The 10,531-nt window shown below is 44.9% G+C and overlaps 1 protein-coding gene across 3 annotated transcripts in view; it reads right to left on the reverse strand.

The window, feature by feature from the left end:
• SLX4IP (SLX4 interacting protein) overlaps positions 1-10,427 on the reverse strand; it is a 131,327-nt gene extending 120,900 nt beyond the window's left edge. For 2 of the 3 annotated variants that reach the window (XM_030558004.1, XM_030558001.1), the window contains exon 1: positions 10,351-10,427. The gene's annotated coding sequence lies outside the window, so the exon portion shown is untranslated. Of the gene's footprint in view, positions 1-7,182; positions 7,209-10,350 lie in introns of all 3 variants that reach the window. The other variant, XM_030558002.1, reaches the window with a different exon arrangement.
• Between the last annotated feature and the right edge of the window lie 104 nt (positions 10,428-10,531).

Here is a 10,531-nt window from a genome sequence, read left to right on the forward strand (position 1 = left end):
GTTGCAGGGCCTGGAAGGTTTGATTATATTTGTTCCAATGGTCACAAAAGTAACTTTTGCCTTGATTGTGCCCATAGTAAGTCTCAGATCCTGAAATTTACATTAACTCCAAATAGTAACACCAAAAAGTCAAAAATACTAAACTGTTCCAATTTAAAAGGATACTGTCAACTCAAATTTTGCCCTCAAATTAAATTCGGTAACAAGAACAAAAATCACACGCTTTTACAAACTCTGAAGACCAAAAGAAATACTTAAATTATGATGCTAAATTCCAATAGCAACCATTTGAAATAACCATTCCCATGCAGTATTTGCACTCCAAACATCCCAGCTCTGACTCTGAAATTGCAAATGACAATATGCAAAAGGGAAAGTGATTGGGGCAACAATTCAATACTCTTGCCCAAGGAAATTTCTTATTGATACTTCAGTGATTTTCTTGCACAGTGAAAACCGAATTAGGCCCATAAATGAATTTCACTGTTCAAGCTGAAAGAAATTCAAACAGTAAACAAAGGATCATAAATAGTGGAAAGTATACTAAGTTTTCAATATTCTGTTTGACTTAGGTAAGGATCATTTAAATTGAGAGCCTCTTTAAAGGTAACTGTTGAAAATTAAATGTAACTACCAACAAAACCATCACTTGCATTATACTTTGAAGTGGAAGAATGGACTACTGGCGTGATGGGGCTCTTGTACTGTATTCTATCTGTATACGGCTCAGTGTTTCACTAGCTAGCAAGCAGACAAAATTATTTAATAAAAATCTACTCAGAGACAGACAAGCGAGATGCAGGTCATGATGCTGTGCTATAAGGAAGGGCCACTGTGGTCATGCTTTCTCCATAATGTGGGTAGACACTCACCCTCACATAAAAGATTTCTGCTTTTTTGGCAGAGTTCGTCCTATCCAAATCATTGGTGGAGTTCAGCAGATTTCCCACACCACGAACTAGGGAGAAGGTTCTGCTACCCTTGCAGTGAGTAGCATGTTACTCCCACTGAGTACCCCCCCTACATTTCAATGGAGCCAATCATGAAGTAAAGTGCTACTTGGCATAAGTAAGCTAGATTTAGAAACCACTGTGCCTTTACTGACAACTATTTAAATGATATAAAATGTGTTTCTAACAGTTTTTGAAATAGCAGCTGCTAATGTAGGTCAGAACTGAAGCTGAAGGAAAAAGGCAACCACTGAAGTGAGAAACAATTCAGAATCCCAGCTTTCAAATAGTGCATACTGTTAGTGTATATCCCTGGGACTCACAGGATACCGTACCTTAAAAAGCTCTTCAGACCAGCAAAAAATACAGGCCAAGTAACAGAAAGGCCAGGACACTTTCAGCATCCCACAAACCATGGCCAATATAACCCTGAGCATACATTATATTATTTTAGATCATTGATTTGCACCATAAAGCTCTCGTGAGTCTGAGAATAGGACAGACATGTAAACATTGACTAATAAAGGATCATCTGCAAGACCTTGTTTAATGATCCACCAATTAAAAAATAAAATAGGAAATGCAGTAGGAGGGAAACAAAAGGAAAGAGTTCAATGTCACAAGATAGATTGTCACAGCAAGGGTTATCCAAACAGCTTGAATCATGACTGAAGATTGCTTAACCAATAAAATCCCCGTGCAACATAGGGGAACATGGGCTTATAGGCTCACTTCCTCTATTCTGAAAGGCACCATCAAGAGTCCTCCTAGCAGCAATGTGGATTACTTAGCAAACCTGTGGATTACGTTGAGTGACCAGTACCCCGGATAAACAAAGCATGAGGCTGGGAACACAGCCATGCGGAGAGGTGTGTTCAATGCTGTTCAGCAAATATGGTGCCTCTAAGCTCCTCTACTCTTAGAAGCACTGGGGCTTAAAAGACCACCCATGGTGCTGCAGCTTGGAGAACATCAACTGGAGGAGCAGCTCTGTGTTTGGAGAGCTGATGCTTCAATATTACTTCCTAATTAATGTACACCTGCCTAGGAAGAGGCGGAAACTACTACAAAATATGGCAGAGCATCTTTCCATCAAACGCTCATTGTATTACAGATATCCCAAGAATCAGAGAGAGGCAGCTTCTTATCTGACTTCCCCAGACTGCATCTTGGTGGTTATACTTGCTCAGGTGCATAGAGGCATGGAGGCTGCAGCTATCAGACCCTGCTACAGAAAGTTTGGGGGGGGTGCCTTCTGTCTATCATCCAAAAATATTCTGGTGTCAGAAGCCATAGTAGTCTCACACAGAACATTACCACAGAGACAAATTCCCTCATAGCATGCAGAATACATCAGTGGATTGAAAAAGAAATACGAGAAAATTCATAATAAGATATCCAGCTAATTAATTTACAGTCACGTGAGTTGAGGTTCAAAGATGCCCTAATTTGTACAAAATCCTACTCTCTTCCTGCTCAGACAGACAGAAGAGAGTTTGAAGATAGAACTAACATAAATGACTCCTAAGGAGAACTTAGAAAAAAAACAAACCAGCTAAAAGATTAAAAATATAACTGCTGCACGAGCAGTCAGAAACAGCCACTTATCTGTCAGTGGTGAGAAAGGAATGAACAACTGAACATGAAAGGATGCTGAGCCACCTTACCCAGCAGCAGTGAATTGTTCCACCCACTGTAGGCAGAAAGGGGCTGGCAATACTTAAGACACATAGTTTTGGGAGTTCCCAGGTTAAATAAGACATGAGAGGGTGGGATCTAGTATAACTGGTACCCTCTGGAGTAAAAAGTGTGCTTCCAGGAACCAGTGTACATAGGATGACCAGACGTCCAAATATTATTGGGACAGGTCCGATTTTAGGGGACTTGTCCCGCGTCCCGACCATACATCGGTCGGGACACACTTTGTCCCGATATTGGAGGACCGTCTGGTGGAGGACACAAGCCGGCGCTGCCAGCACCGCTCACCTCTTCTTCCTGGGCCCTGGGGCAGTGCAGCTGAACTCCCAGTGCTCGCCAGCCAGCTGGCAGGAGCCTGCAGAGTGCTGCAGCCCCACTCCCCAGGCACGCGCAGAGGCGGCGAGGTCTCTGCTGCATGCTGCAGGGGCGGGGCTTGTAGGCACCAGCAGCAGTCAGAGAGCCCCCCTGCCCCTGCCCCTGCCCCTCTCAACCTGACCTGACCCTCATGACCTTAGAAGCCAGAGGGACGGGACCTGCCTGCTGGATGCTTCCTGGGAGCCGCTCCAGGTAAGGCTAGGGACTCACCTAGCCCCCTGGCAGGCCCCTCTAGCGGGGTGGGGGGCTCTGCTTGCTGCCCCCTCACTCCCCGACGGCGGAGGTGGAGATGGAGCAGACGCAAGCTGGTGGAGGGTGGGTCGTGGAGCTCCCGATGGGTTCTCAGTCCCGACCAATTTTTCCTGTGCTCCGGAGGTTTTTTTGGATTTTGTTTTGCTCCGCCACCGGCTTTCTTTTTTTTTTTTTCCGCTCGCCTTGCCCCGCCGGCATCCCGATATTTCACCTCTGTCATCTGGTCACCCTAAGTGTACATGACATGCCATCAGCCTGTCTTAGGGTAACCAGATGTCCCAATTTTATAGGGACAGTCCCAATATTCAGGGCTTCGTCTTATATAGGCTCCTATTGCTCCCCACTCCGATCCCGATTTTTCACACTGGCTATCTGGTCACCCTAGCCTGTCTAGACCATTAAACTCATCTATGTGCATAAATAAAAGCCTGTAGATATTATTCAGGTGATTAAAAAAACAATCCCTCACTCCCTCACAAAAAAGCCCACTTTTATTTATAGAAGTATATTTTTTTTAAAAAAAAGGAAAAGAATCAGATGCATTGTTTCAATATGTAATTTGTATAACTACTGAAGGTGACGTAGTTAGGCCTCCAACTCAACTGAAACAGAAGTGTTAGAAACAAAGAAAGTTTCAGGAAGAGAACAGCCTCCCTCACACATGATGACATGCAGAGTGAAAAGGAGAGCTGGTCTATTTCCAGCAAACAATTTGACTACAGTAACTCCTCACTTTAAGCCGCCCCCGTTAACGTTGTTTCATTGTTACGTTGCTGATCAATTAGGGAACATACTCATTTAAAGTTGTGCAATGCTTCACTCTTATGTTGTTTGACTGCCTGCTTTCTCCACAGCTGGCAACCTCCCTACGCCGCTCCCCTCCCCACTGCACCTCCCACCTGCCAGCAGACCCTGCGGATCAGCACCTCCCCTCCTCCCCCCCACGGCAATCAGCTGGCCTGCGATGTTTTGGGAGGAGGGAGGAGCGAGGATTCCGCACACAGGCTCCCCCCCTCACCTCCCCAATGCCGCAAGCCAGCTGATCGTCCTGGGCAGGAGGGAGGAGCCAGGACTCAGCGGGCAGGCTCCCTCTCCCTCCCCTGCCTCCTGCCGGCGGCAATCAGCTGGCTTGCAGCCTTTAGAAGGGAGGGGAGGAGGAGCGAGGACACGGCATGGGAAGTAAAGGGGGAGGAGGTTGTGGGGGAGAAGAGGCAGGTCAAGGATGGGGCTTTGGGGGAGGGGGGGAGTGGGCGGGAGGGGGGTTGTGCCCCCCCCCATGCTTGCAGAGTATGGGAAGCTGCTGCTGCTGCGCAAGGTGCTTCTTCTAGCCTACAGCACCTTCAGCCTCCTTGCCTGCCTCATCTCCAGTGCCAGTGGGCTGTGCCTGCGTAGGGTAAAGCAGGGGCACCTCCCAACAGTATGTTTGTAACACACAGCACATGCACACTACCCCCACAACCCCCGCAGCATAGTATTAAATTGCTTGTTTAAAATTGTTTTAAATGTATGTAATGCCTTTTTTTGGCAAAAAAAAAAATTCCTGGAACCTAATCCCCCTATTTACATTAATTCTTATGGGGAAATTGAATTCCTTAACATGGTTTCGCTTAAAGTCACATTTTTCAGGAACATAACTACAACGTTAAGTGAGGAGTTACTGTATTTTAAGCTAGTGTGGGGTCCAGTGGATAGGGCCTTAGACAGAGAATCAGGAGACCTGGATTCCATTATGGCAATGCCCTGCTGTGTGACCACGGGCATGTCACTTCAGATCTCTGTTTCTCCTCCTGCCATTTGTCTGTCTTTTTAGATTATAAGCTCTTCACAGTAGAGACTGCCTCTTACTATGTCAGGGGTGGGCAAACTATGGCCCTCAGGGCTTTGGATCCAGTCCACAGGATTGCCACCCCCTGCAGCCCCTGGTGGGGAGGGGGGGAGAGGACTCTGTGCACTGCCCTCGCCTCCAGGCACCACCCCCTGCAGCTCCCATTGGCTGGAAATGGGACCTTCGAGGGAGGTACCCACAGGCAAAGGCAGTGCATGGAGCCCTCTGCTCTCCCTCCCCCAGGGGCCGCAGAGACACGGTGCTGGCCGCTTCCAGAAGAGGCACGGCGCAGGGCCAGGGCACGCAGGCAGGGAGCCTGCCCTGGCACCATTACACACCACTGCCACCCCGGAGCCCAAACCACTCCTGCACCTCAACTCCCTGCCCTGAGACCTAGCTGCACCCCACGCCCCTCCTGCACCCCAACCCCCTGCTCCGGCCCTGCATGCAATTTCCCCACCCAGATGTGGCCCTCGGGCCAAAAAGTTTGCCCATCCCTGTACTATGTATATGTACACTGCTCAGCATAACGTTGCCCAATGTCATTTGAGGCCTCAAGAGAGTACTGGAAAACAAATGATAGCTAATTGGTTCATTAATAATCCACAAACACTTCCTTTTTTACAAATCTGTGTAAAAGGATTACTTGCACAAACTACAACTTTGCTTCATATATTTACAATTAGTATTTCATGTGTCTGGTCATTAAATTCACATACTATTGTCTAGGTTACTTGGCTGTTTGACTCTCAAATCTACAGAGTGGACACAATCTGTGGAAGCTTCGAGCCCATATGAACATACATGCATTGGTATTTGCATGCAAATATGTATTAATTAAAGCATTTGCAATGCTTTTCCTTTCTGCAAACATTATTGTAAATATCAGACTTGCAAATAAACAGAAAAAGGAATACCAGTGAAACAAACATGAGATTTTCATTCAAGTGAATGTTTGCAAAAACTTTTTGTAAATATTTATCCAATTCTAGCAAAAATTCCTTGTGAAGCATACAGTGGGACAGGTTCTTTACCACTAAAACTCTTTACCTGAGGTTAATTGGATAAGAGATTTAGAAACTGTAAATGGAAAGATTTGGGCATCAAAATCAATTGACAGCACCTGATACATTTTATATTTGTACTTGACATTACTGTGGCGTTCTTCAGATTAAATAAAATGCTAGTAAGAAGAGACAGCAAGGTGCATTAAAATCCAGAAGGTGAAAGGCCTTGAAACTATTTATTATGTAAGCCTTTATGTGTTCAGTACTATAAAGGATAAAATAGAGAATTTAACATTAAGAGTTGAAGCCATATGGCAAATATTCAGTTAAAATTATTCTTCTTAGAAAACAAGGAAGAAGAAAGCAGCCATAGACAGAAAATAATATTTTCTTAGTATGATCGTCAAGCCCAGGGATGACCACTAGTATAAGGGAAACAATTGCTTTGAAATACATCTAAGGACCACAGCCAAAATATGAAGGGGCTTTTGGCACTAGATCAAGAGCTTGCCTTGGGAACTGCAAGTCCTTTTCGTACCTTTTAACATTACCTTTATGTAGGGTGACTAGATGTCCCGATTTTATAGGGACAGGTGCCAATTCTGGGGTCTTTTTAGACTCATAGACTCATAGACTCATAGGTCAGAAGGGACCAATCTGATCATCTAGTCTGAACTCCTGCACAAGGCAGGCCACAGAACCCCACCCATCCAATTTTATAACAACCCCTATCCCAGGACCGAGTTATTGAAATCCTCAAAATTGGTTTGAAGACCTCAAGCTGCAGAGAAACCACCAGCAAGCGACCTGTGCCCCACGCTGCAGGGGAAGGCGAAATTTCTTATATTCCCTATTACTCCCCCATCCCGATTTTTCACCTTTGCTGTTTGGTCACCCTACCTTTATGCCCAGCTGTGTGTAAACCTGAAATATGGAGCACTCCAGATTCAACTGTGCGCCTGAACATACCATTATTTAAGTAGAAAATGTTATGGTATAGCAATTCAGTGAGAGAGATATACAGTTAGGGCAAAATCCACCAAGATTAACTCAATTGTTAATCTCAACAGCTCACCTATGTTACAGACAAGCTGTCAAACACTGTTCCAAGAGAAGAATCAAGGTTAGATAAACAACATGTGGAATACAGAAAAATATATAATAAGGAGCAAATTAGCCACACAGTACTTGAAATAAGATTTGTCATCTATGTATTCCCAGTACCAGGATGTAGTATGGAAGAGGACCACGGGGCTAGATTCTCAAAGGTATTAGGTGCCTAAAGATGACAATAGGTTTCCAGTGAGATTTTAAAATGCAACTAGGCACCTAATTCCCAAGGGAATTAGGCACCTAGGCACTTCTGAAAATCCCACTAGGCACCTATCTGCAGCTTTAAGTGCCTAAATACTTTTGAAATATGGCTCTTAGACCTTACCAGCACTAACACTGGGGAAATCTCCCACTATTGACACATCGTAGTTGTGATGAACTATGAAATATATAACCATCACTCAGGAAGGCACAAGAACCAAATGTATCGGGGAAAAAGTAAATGACATATTAAAGACTATGAAGACACTAGAGCAGCAATACAGGGTACTGTTTAAATGCAGTAAGTGCACTACAGATGAGTTATAATAAAGTATTATAAAAAGACTGTGCTGTTGGGACCCTGTACCTAGCTACTTGGCTCTGAACATGAGTAATTAATGACAAAATGGCAATCCCTTCTTCTGCATTGTACTGAACAAAGCTTTATTTAATTATCTATTAATAATTTCCTTCTGCTAGAACTAGAAGCTGAACCAGCCTCTTTACATATGGCTCAAATAGCCCTAAAACAGATCGTATTTAATTTAATTAAATATGTCAAACAGGTTGGGAAAAAAGTTAACAATTAGTGCTCCAGAAATAAACTACAGGAGATGTTAAAATCTTTTTACACTGCTAATTTTTTAATAAAGTGTCCGGAAACTTACACAAAACAAATAGATGACCAAGAGCTTGATCGAAGCCCAATGAAATCAGTGAAGACTTCCATTGACTTCAGTGGCTTTGAATCAGGCCCTTAGCGTAACACAGGCATTGAAATTCTCTTTTTTTAATCACTGGTCCAGCAGTGCTTTGAAAAGGTTACTGCTCCTGAAAACATTTGTATTCAATAAAGTATTTCTAGTTCGGCTAATCTAGGACCTTGTAAACCAATTATTCCCAGATTCATAGGACCGGAAGGGATCTCAAGAAGTCATCTAGTCCAGTCCCCTGCACTCATGACAGGATTAAGTATTATATTCTAGACCACTTCTGACAGGTGTTTGCCTAACCTGCTCTTACAAATCTCCAATGATGTAGATTCCACAACCTCCCTAGTCAATTTATTCCAGTGTTTAACTACCCTGACAGTTAAGAAGTTTTTTCTAATGTCCTACCTAAACCACCCATGCTGCAATTTAAGCCCATTGCTTCTTGTCCTATTTCTAAGAAGTTAAGGAGAATAATTTTTCTCCCTCCTCCTTGTAACAACCTTTTATGTATTTGAAAACTGTTATCATGTCCCCTCTCAGTCATCTCCCCTCCAGAATAAACAAACCCAATTTTTTCAATCTTTTCTCATACATCATGTTTTCTAGACCTTTATTCACTTTTGTTGCCCTTCTCTGGACTTTCTCCAATTTGTCCACACCTTTCCTGAACTGTGGGCCCCAGAACTGGACACAATACTCCAAATGAGGCCTAATCAGCATGGAGTAGAGCAGAAGAATTACATCTCATGTCTTGCTTACAACACTCCTACTAATACATCCCAGAATGATGTCTGCTTTTTTTGCAAGTGTTACACTGTTGACTGTTCAGCTCTGCCTGTGGACACTAGAATAGACTCGTCTTAGAAGGGCTCAGGTTTTTTCACCATCTTATCATCTACCCAGGCTCTGGATTTTTTAAATCCGTAGCTTCCAATCCACTCTGACCAGGATTTGGGAGTGAATGCAAAAGGGGCAGGAAGATTTGGGAAGAATGCAAAGGGGGCAGACAGCAGTGGGGAAGTTGGGGAGGTGGATTCAAAGCGGGTAGGGAAGTTTGGGGGAGTGAATGCAAAGGGGGCAGACAGCACTAGGCATAGGGCAGTTTCGGGGTGGATGCAAAGGGGGCGTGGAGATTTGGTATGAATGAAAAAGGGGGCACGCAGCTCTAGGAGGGTGGGGAAGTTTGGGGATGGGGGCTGAATGCAAAGGCAGAAGGGATGATGGAGGGGGTGAATGCAAAGGGGACAGGCATAAGAACAGCCATATTTGGTCACCAGTATCCTGTCTTTGGACAGTCACCAATGCCATGTGCTTCAGAAGGAATGAACAGAATAGGCAATTATCAAATGATCCACTCCCTGTTGTTCAGTCCAAATGTCTGGCAATCCGAAGCTAGGGGCACCCAGACCATGGGGTTGCATCTTCAAATATCTTAGCTTATACCCACTGATGGACCTATCCTCCATGAATTTATCTAGTTCTTTTTTGAACACAGTTATAGTTTTGACCTTCTCAACATCCCCTGGCAAGGAGTTCCACAGATTGACTGTGCATTGTGTGAAGAAGTACTTCCTTTTGTTTGTTTTAAACCTGCTGCCTATTAATTTCATTGGCTGACTGCTGATTCTTGTGTTATGTGAAGGAGTAACACATCCTTATTCAAGTTCTTCACACCATTCATGATATTATAGCCCTTTATAACCCCCCACTCCCACATCATCTTTTCCAAACAGAAAAAGCCTAGTCTTTTTAATATTTAATATAACAAATTGGGTTCATCTATATGTCTGATTATTCTAATTCAGATAGCACTGGGGGTGGTGTGGTTTGGGGGCAAATGCAAAGGGGGCAGGGAAGTTTGGGGGTGGGTGAATACGAAGTGGACAGGCGACACTAGCAGTGGGTTGGTTTGGGGGTGAATGCAAAGGGGAAAGCACTGGGGTGGGCCGTTTGAAAGGGAATGCAAAGGGAGCAGAGACAGGTCGGGGGCCATTCACTGCAGGGGGCAGGATCGAGCACTGAACACCAAGCAGCGGCAACAGCTGGGGAAGGTGCGCAGAGCAGAACGAGAGCTGGAGGCGGGGGGGGGAGTCATCGGGGGCAGAGGCCCCTGGAGGTGTGCGGGGAAGGGTGTTTATTTTGGGAGTAGATTATATTGCCGTAGAAACGGGCCTATCCGCCCGAGCTGAACGGGCCCGGGGGGGGGGGATACTCACGCTCCAGCCCCTCCCCGCACCGCGTGTGTCGCTTTCGCTCGCCTGCACCGACTTCTCTGCCCCTATCCAAAATGGCCGCTCGATGAAGCCTCTCTGCCCCAATCCAATATGGCGTCTCCTTGCCTCAATCCAAAATGGCGACCAAACAACCCCAGGCCTTTATTTCGTTTGGAATGGCAAT

Source organism: Gopherus evgoodei, chromosome 3, assembly GCF_007399415.2.
Source record: "Gopherus evgoodei ecotype Sinaloan lineage chromosome 3, rGopEvg1_v1.p, whole genome shotgun sequence".
In the NCBI taxonomy this organism is placed as follows: Eukaryota; Metazoa; Chordata; order Testudines; family Testudinidae; genus Gopherus; species Gopherus evgoodei.